This window comes from Corythoichthys intestinalis, chromosome 13 (genome assembly GCF_030265065.1).
Source record: "Corythoichthys intestinalis isolate RoL2023-P3 chromosome 13, ASM3026506v1, whole genome shotgun sequence".
NCBI lineage: Eukaryota > Metazoa > Chordata > Actinopteri > Syngnathiformes > Syngnathidae > Corythoichthys > Corythoichthys intestinalis.
In genome coordinates, this window is record NC_080407.1 from 3593405 (window position 1) to 3608217 (window position 14813).

Consider the following 14813-nt stretch of genomic DNA (forward strand, 5'->3'; position numbering starts at 1 on the left):
CTCCATACTGTTTGCGCTTGGGACCGGGAATGACCCGTGTCTGCTGGAACTTTTCCGCTGGGTTGGAGTGAAACAGGTTGACCTTTGCGCCGCTAATGAAGCACTAATTACGGGTCTCATTACGAGCCAATAAAGAAGCTCTTAAAATTCCACTAGTGTCGCGTTTGTGATTGACAAAATCTGACGGGAGCTTTGCTATCCGGCAAAGCAATTAAGACGACTCGCTTGACCCCCGTGCAAGTCGATATTGGCGCTTTCGCTTCTGTCTCATTTGGCAACACGCCGCCAAGCTGCTTGGTAATCCCGGCCCATCCCGCGCCGCTAACAGCTTCCAATTATAGGTGACTTGGGGATGAGACCCCCTTCTGCTTCAGCCTCGTTGGCCCCGCGATCGATGGCGCGGGAAAAGTGTGTAAAATTGCTGGAAAGCCAGACGACCTTGTCCTCCCGCCTGACTGACAGCGTGAACACGGACAGCGGTGCGACAGGGCGAGATCATCGATGAGCAAAAAGTACAGGTTATAGGTCACATTAAAAGTTTTGATGATTTCTACTTGTCATCATAAAAACCTGACATTTGATATCCACTGTACATAAATCTGTACACCCATCCAATTTATTCTGAGCTACATTCCTCCGGAGAGATTCGTTAAGCACCATTACATCACATTTTCCAATAATGGGATATTTTATAGTGGGATTATCGGGATTTGGGCTCAAAAATCTGACATCAGGATAAAGGTCAGGCGCTAATAAAAAAGTTAGCTTTGGGCATTTGCGCCGCAATGAAACAAATGTCGGAATTCACCTCTCATCCATTTGCATAGTAAATGTGTCATTTTATCTTCTTCCTCATTTCCCGCCCACTTTCAGACTAATTGGCGGGACATTTTTTCCCCCACGAGCAGCTCAAGAAGATGCAACGCTGTAATCCCAACACGGGATTAACACGGGATAATAAGACGTTAGTGTCAACATCTGCAAGGAGCGATGCGGGAATAATGACGCATGCCTTTCCTGTGCAGATTAACCGCACATCACTTATTCATACGGACTATATTTCTTAATGATAAGACACACACGGTTAACTCTGCCAAGGCCTAGTTATCGTATTATATTCAAGATGTGTGCACCAATGGCTCATTTCCTTCGTAGTGTTTAAAAATGGACGACTTCAGTTAGCGTGATGCGATGACGGAACACACTTTGGTTATGCTAGCGCTCTGGAGATTACATTATTATACTGTAAATATGTTTATATTAGGATTGTTCCGATCATGTTTTTTGCTCCCGATCCGATCCCGATCGTTTTAGTTTGAGTATCTGCCGATCCCTAAATTTCCCGATCCGATTGCTTTTTTTTGCTCCCGATTCAATTCCAATCATTCCCGATCATTTTTCCCGATCATATACATTTTGGCGATGCATTAAAAAAAAAAAAGAATAAACTCGGACGAATATATACATTCAACATACAGTACATAAGTACTGTATTTGTTTATTATGACAATAAATCCTCAAGATGGCATTTACATTATTAACATTCTTTCTGTGAGAGGGATCCACCGATAGAAAGACTTGTAACTTTGTATATTGTGACTAAATATTGCCATCTAGTGTATTTGTTGAGCTTTCAGTAAATTATACTGTAGCCATGCCCAAATTCATGATGGGAAGTGGAACCATGACTGTGCGTAGTGCTACCAATTGATATATCTTCTCTGTGTAGGGAAATAACACTAGATGTTAAGAAAAACATCAATTGCTACCTTTCTTCCCCACATTGCTTCCCACGATATTTCTAATTGTAGGCAGAGGGATTGTAAGGCTTTAGCCAATTAAACAAAGGCTCCAAAGGCTGCCAAAATTCACTCTACTCATTTTATGCTGCCTTTTAGCTCTATATATATAGGTAAAACGGCGCCATTACAGATTGAGCAAGACAATGCGTGAGTGGATCGTGCAGCGCATGCATTAATTGCGTTGAATATTTTAACGTGATACATTTTTTAAAAAATTTATTACCGCCGTGATCGGGATAAATTTGATAACCCTACCTTAAGCCTAAACTAAAGACTCTGGAAGAGTGTAACACATTATGTCTGTAACGTTAAATACAATTAGAAAAACAATTAAAATATATATATATATATATATATATATATATATATTTAAAAAACAAAAATTTATTTTTTTTATTAATCACGTTAAAATATTTGACGCAATTAACGCACATGCCCCGCTCAAACAGATTAAAATGACGGCAGTGTCATGTCCACTTGTTACTTGTGTTTTTTGTCTCCCTCTGCTGGCGCTTTGGTGTGACTGATTTTATGAGCATTGTGTAATTATTGACATCAACAATGGCGAGCTACTAGTTTATTTTTTGATTGAAAATTTTACAAATTTTATTATTTATCAAACAGATTAAAATGATAGTACAGTGTCCACTTGTTACTTATTTTTGGTGTTTGGCGCCCTCTGCTTGTGCTTGGGTCCAACTGACTTTATGGGTTAGTACCATGACTGAGCATGGTGTAATTATTGACATCAACAATGGCGAGCTTCTTTTTTGATTGAAAATTTTACAAATTTTAATAAAACGAAAACAATAAGAGGGGATTTAATATAACATTTCTATAACTTGAACTAACATTTATCTTTTAAGAACTACAAGTCTTTCTTTCCATGGATCGCTTTAAGAGAATGTTAATAATGGTAATGCCATCTTGTTGATTTATTGTTATAATAAACAAATACAGTACTTATGTCGAGTATGTTGAATGTATATATCCGTTTTGTGTCTTATCTTTCCATTCCAACGATAACTTACAGAAAAATATGGCATATTTTATAGATGGTTTGAATTGCGATTAATTACGATTAATTCATTTTTTCGCTGTGATTAACTCGATTAAAAATTGTAATCGTTTGATAGCCCTAATATATATACACACACTTATACATATTATTCTGGAGATAGACAGGACATGACATTTAATGGAAGGCTATTGCTCCTGATGATTTTCAACACTATGTTCATTTCACTGCTTAGTTGCATGTGGATGTTTTTTTTTTTTTTTTTTTAATTGGTCCAATCAGAATTCACGTTTACAATCAGTATTATTGACACGTGTCGCTTTAACTGATCTAGCAATGAGGTTTTCCATTTTCAGTTTAAAATTTGCACTCTGATTGGTTGGTAAGAGTAAATGTTTTTGTCATGTTGGTCAATAAATACGATTTTTTAAGTACTCCGAATGTTTTAAGTGGCGCCATTGTTTGGCGTTTTTGTGTCGTATTGACGGTTTCTATTATTGCGGCGAGATAGTGGTGGTATTAAGAGGTTGATTTAGTCCCAGGTATTAAATGCACAACCTGCCACTGGAGTGGATCCATTGTGGAGAATAATCACACACTTTGCAGGAGGTTTGTGGCAATTAAACACAGCAAATCGAGAAAGTGAGTCATGATTTGAGAAGAATTCCAACCAAGCTGCTCAAAAAAATTACGTAGCTTTTTTTTTTCATCGTTTCCAAAAAAGCTTAAAGACTGAACTCCACTAATCTGAAAGTGAGGCTTTAATACATCTGTGACAGGGTTTAAATGTGATTGGATTACGGCGCTGGATTACCTTGAGGGGAGATAGCTTGCTTCCCGCTTTTTAAAATGCGTCCTGAGGGTTGGTGACAAAAGACAAGTGAGAGAATGAAGGAAATTAAATTACATGTAAAATGTCAAAGCGCTCTGTAAATTAAAAAAAACCTGCTGCCCAAAGTTATTAAAGTAAATTTAATTAAACTTTGTATCGGAAATACACCTTTCAAAAAATGTTTAAATAATTATGCAAAAGCATAATGCAAAATTATGCAGCGCCAAGTAATGAAATTAATCCAAATTAAGTGATAAAGCACGAGAAGACTGAAAACTGTTAAGTAGGTGTTATTTCACCACATTTGCTTTACATTTTTATCACCTCCCTCTCATATTTATGTTTACTCCCTTTCACATGTTGCTCACTGTGATGAAAATAACAGTTCTCCGCGAGTGTTTAAATAACACCAAAGTCACATGACTGGCAAAACCATGACGACGGCGAATAAAATCACCCTTACAGCCACCTCCGTGAATGCCAAACTTCCCCCGAACAACAACCCTTCCCAAAAATTTTCAAGGATATATACAAAAAAAAAACATGTTGGTTAAGATGTACTCCTCGTCACGCAATCAGCGACAAATTTCTTGGCAGCTCGTCTGAGTCTAATTATGTATGCGTGTACCTCCAAGGTGTCTGATCGCAGCTGTTCCACAGCAAAACTAAATTATCAGCTGAAAACAAGTATGCCTTTCCCTCCCAAGGCTCTCCGACATTATTTTGCGTTCCTGGAGTGAAAAATTTAACTCGAAAGTTAACTGATATCACCTTCTGGTGCAGGGATTGTACTCAAAAAAATTCATTCTAATCGTAGACATACACTGCTGGCCAAAAGTATAGGCACCCCTGCAACTCTGTCAGATAATGCTCAATTTCTCCCGGAAAATGATTGCAATTATAAATGCTTTGGTAGTAATATCTTCATTTACTTTGCTTGCAATGAAAAAACACAAAAGAGAATGGAAAAAAAAATATCATTATCCTTTTACACAAAACTCCAAAAATGGGCCAAACAAAAGTATTGGCGCTAGGGTTGTTCCGATCATGTTTTTTTGCTCCCGATCCGATCACGATCGTTTTAGTTTGAGTATCTGGCGATCCCGATATTTCCCGATCGGATTGCTTTTTTTTTGCTCCCGATTGCTTTTTTTTTGCTCCCGATTCAATTCCAATCATTCCCGATAATTTTTCCCGATCATATACATTTTGGCAATGCATTAAGAAAAAAATGAATAAAACTCGAATATACTGTATACATTCAAAATACAGTACATAGGTACTGTATTTGTTTATTATGATTATAAATCCTCAAGATGGCATTTATATTATTAACATTTTGTGAGAGGGATCCACGGATTGAAAGACTTGTGACTTTGTATATTGTGACTAAATATTGCCATCTAGTGTATTTGTTGAGCTTTCAGTAAATGATACTGTAGCCATTCCCAAATGCATGATGGGAAGTGGAACCATGACTGTGCGTAGTGCTACCAATTGATATATCTTCTCTGTGTTGGGAAATAACATAGGGTGTTAAGAAAAAGATCAATTACTACCTTTCTTCCCCACATTGCTTCCTACGATATTTTTAATTGTAGGGAGAGGGATTGTAAGGCTTTAGCCAATTAAAAAAAGGCTCCAAAGGCTTCCAAAATTCATTCTACTCATTTTACGCTGCCTTTTAGCTCTGTATATAGGTAAAACGGCACCATTACAGATTGAGCGCAACAATGCGTGAGTGGGTCATGCAGCGCATGCTTTAATTGTGATACATTTTTTAAAAAACTAATTACCGCCATTATCGGGATAAATTTGATAACCCTACCTTAAGCCAAAACTAAAGACTCTGGATGAGTGTAACATATTATGTCTGTAACGTTAAATACAATTAGAAAACGATTTAATTTAAAAATATATATATATTAAAAAAAGGCATGTCTGATATTTTTTTGCCGATTCCGATACTTTGAAAATGACGTGATCGGACCCGATCGATCGGCATCTCTAATTGGCACTCTTTGAAAAATCATGTGATGCTTTTCTAATTCGTGCAATTAAGAACACCTTTTACTTAACTGTGGCACATAACAGGTGGTGGCAAAAAACTAAATCACACTTGCAGCCAGTTAAAATGAATTAATGTTGACTCAACCTCTGTCCTGTGTCCTTGGAGAAAAGAAAGAAGACCAAAGAACTGTCAAAACAAAATTGTGAGGAAGCATGGGCTACAAGTCCATCTCCAAAGACCTTAATGTTCCTGTGTCTACCGTGCGCAGTGTAATCAATAAGTGTAAAGCCCATAGCACTGTGACTAACTTCCCTAGATGTGGACGGAAAAGAAAAACTGACGAGAGGTGTCAACAAAGAACCTCGACTAACATCCAAACAAGCTCAAACTGTCCTGTAGTCCGAGGGTACAACAGTGTCAACCCGTACTATCCGTCAGCGTCTGAATAAAAAGGGACTCTATGGTAGGATACCAAGGAATACCCCACTTCTGACCCAGAGACATAAAAAAGCCAGGCTGGAGTTTGCCAAAACTTACCTGGGAAAGCCCAAAAAGTTTTGGAAGAATGTTCTCTGGTCAGATGAGACAAAAGAAGAGCTTTTTGGAAAAAAGCTTCAACATAAGAGTCTACAGGAAGAAAAAAAAAAGCAAGGCCCTTAAAGAGAAGAACACGGTCCCTACAGGCAAACATGGCGGAGGTTCTCTGATGTTTTGGGGTTGCTTTGTTGCCTCTGGCACTGGACTGCTTGACCGTGTGCATGTCATTATGAAGTCTGAAGACTACCAACAATTTTTGCAGCATCATGTAGGGCTCACTGTGAGAAATCTGGGTCTCCCTCAGAGGTCATGGTCTTCCAGCAGGACAGTGACCCAAAACACACTTCAAAAAGCACTAGAAAATAGTTTAAGAGAAAGCACTGGAGACTTGAGCAATGAGTCCAGACCTGAATCCCATAAATGCATGTGGAAAGATCTGAAAATAGTTTGGAGAAGGCACCCTTCAAATCTCAGAGACCTGGAGCAGTTGGCCAAAGAACAATGGTCTAAAATACCAGCAGAGCATTGTAAACAACTCATTGATGGATACCAGAAGCGGTTGTTCGCAGTTATTTTGTTTAAAGGTTGTACTACCTACCTTATTAGGCTGAGGGTACTTTTCTTTTTCCATTGTCTTTTGTGTTTTTTTCATTGCAAGCAAAATAAATGAAGATATATATATATATATCCTGCTCCTCCATCTGTGTCTTGTTCCAGTAGCCCACTTGACATCAGGTTGTCCTGGTCCCCCAACACCTGACGCAAACCTTGTTAACCCGGGCGACGTTCGAGCCAGTATGACTATCATTGATTGTTCCGCTCATTGTGAGGTAAAGGCATATAGCATGAAGGGCCTTGCCTAAGGGATGTCATTCGGACTAGATAAGTGTGGGCGAATGGTATCCAGAAGAGGGAAGGTGATCTCAACTGAAGGGGCTGAACTACCTGAAGGCAACATAATAGATGTGCAGGACAGATACAAGTACTTTGGTATCCCACAGGCAAATGGAAACCATGAGGAAGCAACTAGAAGGTCTGCCACAACAAAATACCTACAGAGGGTGAGGCAGGTCCTCAAGAGTCAGCTGAATGGCAAGAATAAGCTCCAGGCCATTAACAGCTATGCCCTACCAGTAATCAGATACCCTGCTGGCATCGTATCCTGGCCACTGGAAGAGATGCAGGCTACCGACATCAAGACAAGGAAGCTCCTTACAATGCACGGAGGGTTTCACCCCAAGTCCAGCATCCTGAGGCTCTACACAAAGCGGAAAGAGGGAGGCCGAGGACTAGTGAGCATCAGAGCCACGATCCAGGAGGAAACTACATCCCTCCAAGAGTACATAATGAAAATGGCCCCCAATGATGACCTGCTAGGTGAATGCCTCAGGCAACAGAAGCCCAATAAGGAGGAGGACCCTGAGGAGCTATCATGGATGGACAAACCCCTGCATGGTGTGCACCACCGACAAATTGAGGAGGTAGCTGACATGGGAAAAAAATACTAGTGGCTGAAAAAGGCCGGACTGAAAGAGAACACGGAGGCACCAATCATGGCAGCACAAGAACAGGCCCTTAACACAAGAGCAATAGAGGCTGGGGTCTATCACACCAGACAGGACCCCAGGTGCAGGCTATGCAAAGAGGCCCCTGAGACAGTCCAGCACATCACAGCAGGGTGTAAGATGCTAGCAGGCAAGGCATACATGGAACGACATAACCAGGTAGCAGGCGTAGTGTACAGGAACATCTGTGCCGAGTACGGACTGGAGACCCCAGAGTCAAGGTGGGCGACACCTCCGAAGGTGGTCGAGAACAACCGAGCCAAGATCCTGTGGGACTTCCAGATCCAGACAGACAAACTGGTGATGGCCAACCAGCCTGACAAAGTGTTGGTGAATAAACATCAGAAGATAGCAGTAGAGATAGATGTAGCAATCCCGAGCGATAGCAACATCAGGAAAAAGGAACATGAAAAGCTGGAGAAATATCAAGGGTTGAAGGAAGAGTTGGAGAAAATGTGGGGAGTGAAGGAAAGAGTGGTGCCAGTAGTGATCGGGACACTAGGGGCAGTAACCCCCAAGCTGGGTGCATGGCTCCAACAGACACCAGGAACAACGTCCGACGTCTCCATTCAGAAGAGCGCAATCCGAGGGACAGCTAAGATCCTGCGCAGGACCCTCAAGCTCCCAGGCCTCTGGTAGAGGATCCGAGCTTGAAAGGAGAGACCATACCGCCCGGGTGGGCGAGACGACGATATAAATACCAAAGCATTTGTAATTGCAATCATTTTCTGGAAGAAATTGAGTATTATCTGACAGAATTGCAGGGGTGTCAATTATTTTGGCCAGCAGTGTATTTTCGTTTTCTTAGCTGGCATTGACTACTACGGACCAATCCATTTTGATTGGGAGGTTTGGCTATCATTAACATGCTGCGACAAAAACTGCAATTTTGTTTTAATGATCATCATATTCATCATCTGTTTTTTTTTCTACAACTACTTTTCTAATTTTCTATCTACTAAATTTTCATCACAACAAGCTGCCAAGAAGCTTCCGTTTGACAAGAATTTGTGCGAACTGGCAGCATTCGCCGCTTTCAGCTGCCAACACTCGTCTGAGATTTATTGTAAAACAAGGCTAAGGCTCCCCTTATCCCCCGTGCTCCTTTGTCAACCTCCCCCTAAGGAATGAAAGGAGATGAAGGTGATAGAGTGAAGATAACCACAGTGGCTTAGGTCAGCGTGCACACGGTTTTACAGCCCTGACGGACGTAATTATCGGAACTCGGATGTTCTCCACTGTCTTAAGAACAAGTGGCAATCATTAGAGAACGTCATAAATGAGTAAGAGCAGCAAAAGCCATGATCATTAGACACATTTTTTCCCCGCATAAGTCTCCTGGAACGACTTCCATTAGTTTTTTTTTTCCGGCTGCAGCTGTTTCGTTTCAAAACAAGAAGATAGCGTTTCAGCTGTGTGATGAGTCAAAACAATGCCGAAGGCCGTTATCAGGGAGGTTCATCTCCTTGGCAGACGAAAACACCACGTTTCCTGATCTTCCTGACTTTATCATTATTGTTTTAACTAGGGTTGTTCCGATCATGTTTTTTTGCTCCCGATCCGATCCCGATCGTTTTCGTTTGAGTATCTGCCGATCCCGATATTTCCCGATCCGGTTGCTTTTTTTTGCTCCCGATTCAATTCCAATCATTCCCGATAATTTTTCCCGATCATATACATTTTGGCAATGCATTAAGAAAAAAATGAATAAAACTCATATATACATTCAACATACAGTACATAAATACTGTATTTGCTTATTATGACAATAAATCCTCAAGATGGCATTTACATTATTAACATTCTTTCTGTGAGAGGGATCCACGGATAGAAAGACTTGTGACTTTGTATATTGTGACTAAATATTGCCATCTAGTGTATTTGTTGAGCTTTCAGTAAATGATACTGTAGCCATGCCTAAACGCATGGTGGGAAGTGGAACCATGACTGTGCGTAGTGCTACCAATTGATATACCTTCTCTGCGTTGGGAAATAACATAAGGTGTTAAGAAAAAGATCAATTGTTACCTTGCTTCCCCACATTGCTTCCCATGATATTTCTTATCATAGGGGGAGGGATTGTAAGGCATTAGCCAATTATAAAAAAAGCTCCAAAGGCTGCCAAAATTTACTCTACTCATTTTACGCTGCCTTTTATCTCTCTATATAGGTAAAACGGTGCCATTACAGATTGAGCGCGACAATGCGTGAGTGGGTCGTGCAGCGCATGCATTAATTGCGTTAAATATTTTAACGTGATACATTTTTTTAAAAATGAATTACCGCCATTATCGGGATAAATTTGATAACCCTACCTTAAGGCAAAACTAAAGACTCTGGATGAGTGTAAGACATTTTGTCTGTAACGTTAAATTCGATTAGAAAACCGTCTAATTAAAAAAAAAAAAAAAAAAAAAAATTTAAAAAGGCATGGCCGATATTTTTTTGACGATTCCGATACTATGAAAATGACGTGATCGGACCCGATCAATCGGGATATCTCTAGTTTTAACCTTTAACTCCGGTTTAATTCCTAAAAAGATGAAACTGGGATTTTTGGTTGAAAACTAGAGTGTTACGAAACTACCAGGCTCCAAAATTTGGCAATAAAACGTCACTGTACAAGAACATGGAGTTGTAAAATTTGTACTTCTACTACTGCACTAAATTTAAAAACTAAATAAATAAAAACTTTCACAATTGTGAAAAGTTCTTCGGTCTGTCTTTGCTGTGAATGCTAACTAGAGCTGAAACGAATACTCGAGCAACTCGAGTTTAAAATCTGATCCGAGTAATTTTATTCACCTCGAGTAATCGTTTGTGACAGCTCTAAGCATCACGTTTTGCCCGGACTACTTTTAATGTGGGACAACGCGCTGATGTCATGTGCGTAGAGGAAGAAGCAATAAATTTATCATTATTTTTTTTTTAATTATTGCAGCTGACAGCCGCTACAAACGACGCCGAAGTTGCTAAAAACTAGCCCGCATGATGCTATGGTGGTAGCAGATAGTGTCTGATGCGTCTTATAGAGATCACATGTTGAACTAGATGCGAAATGACAGAGTCAGCAGTGTTGGTAAACAGCCGCCATCTTAAAGCAGTAGACTTCAAAGCGCTAGTAAATAAGATTAACGTTACTGTCACTCGCTCATGTAACGTTAGCCCTGCGGAGGGCTAGGTTTCTATTAATTATGACCACTGTCGATGCGTGGCTAACGTGTCTTAAACACAGGCTTTATTTAATCTGTGAAAAAAGTGCTGTCGAGGGATGAGGGTGTAAAATAAAAACTTAATAATGCTAACTGTCAATTTTAGCTTAGTAGACATTGCTGGATAAAACACCAAGTAGCACTGGTTCCTAATGTGCTCCAATACGGAGGTATCATACATTTATTTTGAGCACTGCAAAAACTCAAAATCCTATCAGGATTTACAGTTTAGACTAACTTAAAACTTTACTTAAAAATAGCTTGACACAAATAGAAATTCAATTGAAACACGTGGGGAAAAACACCTAACTTTTGAGTGATGTGTGTTATCAAGCGTAATGGCATTTTTAAGTAAGAAATATTTATATTATATATATATATATATATATATATATATATATATACACATGGCGGAAAACACTCAGGTGACTTGAAGTTCCGCTCTGAGACCCTCAATTTGGCCAACTTTCAAAATTGTCCGAAATGCATGTGTGATACATCATTGGAAAGCTTAAAATTTTCTGGGGAAACAAAAATTTTGAACAGGAAGGGCATTTTTCTTTTTTCGACTTTTTTTAAACAGCAAAACCCTAATTGGAAGCGAGAGCACGTGAGAGCAGAATTAAAGACGCCACGATTTTAACGAGATATTATTGCGTACTTACCTTGTTTCGATCCAAAAACTCCACGTAGCATGTATCACTGAGTGTCAAGACACAGCTGTGAATGGCCACAGCCGGATTTTTTTAAATTTTATGGGTGAAACATGGTGATAGAACAAGGGTTCCAATGCAGAAATCGCAGACAACAAGGTGGACTTTTTCACATAGTTACCCTTTTAAACGTTATTTTTCAAATTATTTTTTTGTTTGGATCGATTATTTATCTACTAACACACAGGTGTCAAACTGATTCCAGAAAGGGCCAAGTGAGTGCTGCATTTTGTTCCAACCGATAACACGCAGAGAGTTTAACCAATGAACTTCCTGCTGAAACAAGCAGCACCTGACAAAGTTTAACTGATTACACATGTAAAAGATCAAATTGGTGAAAAGGTGTCCTCCTCATTGGTTGGAAAGCAAACCTGCAACCACTTGGCCCTTTCTGGAATCGGTTTGACACCTGTGATCTAACATATCGGGGAAAATGTGACGGTACCAAAAAACAAAAAAACAAAATTAATTGATAATTATGAGGTAGATAGGTGTGACTTTTTTACAGACGGCAAATTTTTCATTGTGACGTAATTCGTTTAAAATATGGAAGTGAATAATTTTTTTAAGTTTTTTTTTTTTTTTTAAACTAAAATTTAGACGTCAATGAATGATTCTAAGCTAAAAATGACAGACATTTTGAATAACAAATATAATTACTTACCTTTTTATGGGTAGGTTGAAACAAAAACTGTTGCGTGACGTCTGTAAACGGGGGTTTTCAGGGTAAAACGGACAAATTTAAAATCGTTCAGAGGCTTAGTGCGCCATGAATCTGCAATGGCAGCATATAGACATATTTTTCTATCAAACACAACAGTTCTTTTGGCTTAAAATACAGCAGTTTCTTTTAAAGGGTGCAAGAGTAGAAACTGCTTTTTCAGTCTTGTCTGTGTTTCCCGCCATATATATATATATATATATATATATATATATATATATATTTATATATATATATATTAGGGCTGTCAAAAAAATCGCGTTAACGGGCGGTAATTAATTTTTTTGATTAATCACGTTAAAATATTTGTCACAATTAACGCACATGCCCCGCTCAAACAGATTAAAATGATAGTACAGTGTAATGTCCGCTTGTTACTTGTTTTTTGGTGTTTGGCACCCTCTGCTGGCGCTTGGGTCCAACTGATTTTATGGGTTAGTACCATGACTGAGCATGGTGTAATTAATGACATCAAGAATGGCGAGCTTCTTTTTTGATTGAAATTTTTACAAATTTTAATAAAACGAAAACATTAAGAGGGGTTTTATTATAAAATTTCTATACCTTGTACTAACATTTATATTTTAAGAACTACAAGTTTTTCTATCCATGGATCGCTTTAAGAGAATGTTAATAATGTTAATACAGTACTTATGTACCGGATGTTGAATGTATATAACCGTCTTGTCTTATCTTTCCTTTCCAACAATAATATACAGAAAAATATTTTATAGATGGTTTGAATTGGGATTAATTACGATTAATTAATTTTTAAGCTGTAATTAACTCGATTAAAAATTTTAATCGTTCGACAGCCCTAATATATATATATATATATATATATTTTTTTTTTCTTTTTTACGTTTTTTGAGTGAAAGCAGAGAATGTCTTTTTTTTTTTATTCTAGTTACATCTGAGATGCAATTGTTGGCCTTTTTCAACAATGTACATCAAAAATAAAGAAATTGATTGACTGAAAATGGTAAAATATTAGATGAAGTGTCTTGTTTTCTCCTGTATATTTATAATTGCTCTTCACCTAAAAATATATGTTATATCCGATTACTCGATTAATCGATAGAATTTTCAGTCGATTACTCGATTACTAAAATATTCGATAGCTGCAGCCCTAATGCTAACGTTTCGAAATTTTTTCCGGCGCAGCAACCATGGTGAATCACCGTGAAGCTGGAGGAAGACCCGCCCCCTGCTTCCCTATTGGCCCTCTTGAATTCAAGTCCCGCTTGAACACTCCCTCCAGGATGCAGAAGCAGCCCTGCTGGACCTGTAAGTCCAAACGAGGGCCACTCTTGAGTCTTCAACTCATTCGTTGCAGTTGACGGAGATGGACGTTCAACCCGCTTTTGACTGGGATGATTGCTGCTGGCCCTCCCGGTCAAAATGGATTGGACGTCCGTCATTGTCAATGTCAGCCAATGAGTTAAGTAATGTTTCAGGAATTGTTTAAAGCAATTATTTAGGCCTTGTTAAATCTACTTTAATGTTCCATTTACATAATGCAGCAGTGCACTCAGCCTAGTAGGTAGCATCCATTAGTACAAATGAATTCTCCATCCATACTTTGTCTTTCTCCTGCTTGATGTAGTCTCTCGTCTTCTTCTCACTGTATTATTATTACAGCGCGCACGTCTGGCTTGTAAAGACCTTGAGGCTCTCGACGAGAGTTAAACGTTTTTCTTTTCTTTCTTTTTATAGAGCCGCAGGAGCGAGAGGTTAATCGCTGAGAGGAAAGAGATCGTCTCAGGTAAAGAATGCAAAGTGGGGCTCTTTGCTTACGCACAAAAATATTTGCTAGGTGATGTAAATTCTGCAAAGTTTGCTTGAAGTCGGTCATTAAATGAAGCGAATCTATGTCACCGCTCCCGTGCCAATCGGATTTGTTACTCAACGCACTGAAATGAACAGAATTTTTTTTCGTTAGGGATGAAGGAGTTACTTCACATCAAAAACGACCAAATACGGTCAACGTATTTGCCCTCATTGTGTTGAGTGTCCTTGCCCCTTTGCTCCTTTGTTTGGCGTTGAAAGTGTTTTAAATGTCATTGAACGCATCCCATTTGACATGAATGGGTGTCATGGCGTCCACAAGAGGACGCGGAGTCCAATCTGCCCGCACTCAGGGTCCACTTGTCACCTTGTTATCAGGCGCCATTGCACACATTTGTGGCCCGTTGTTCGATGCCCCGACACCGGCGTCGAGGGCTCTCATTTGCCATTACGGTGAGGCGACGCAGGGGCGGGAGGGGAGGCTGATCCGTATGCAGCGCGGCGCCACACGGCATCCATTAGCTGGGGGACGCGGTGCGAGCGCGCGGCTAAAAGTGTCAAATATGCATGAGTGAGCGACATCCTCCAGGCAATTAATGCCATCGTTAAGATGC

The 14813-nt window shown here is 39.4% G+C and overlaps 1 protein-coding gene and 1 long non-coding RNA gene across 3 annotated transcripts in view; one reads left to right on the forward strand and one right to left on the reverse strand.

The window, feature by feature from the left end:
- The window catches only part of LOC130927969 (uncharacterized), an 88923-nt gene that overhangs the window by 24101 nt on the left and 50009 nt on the right, over nucleotides 1-14813 (reverse strand). The gene's annotated exons all lie outside the window — the stretch shown is intronic.
- The window catches only part of chrm2a (cholinergic receptor, muscarinic 2a), an 85943-nt gene that overhangs the window by 21113 nt on the left and 50017 nt on the right, over nucleotides 1-14813 (forward strand). For both annotated transcript variants that reach the window (XM_057854120.1, XM_057854121.1), the window contains exons 2-3: nucleotides 13576-13698; nucleotides 14128-14176. The gene's annotated coding sequence lies outside the window, so the exon portion shown is untranslated. The remainder of the gene's footprint in view (nucleotides 1-13575; nucleotides 13699-14127; nucleotides 14177-14813) is intronic.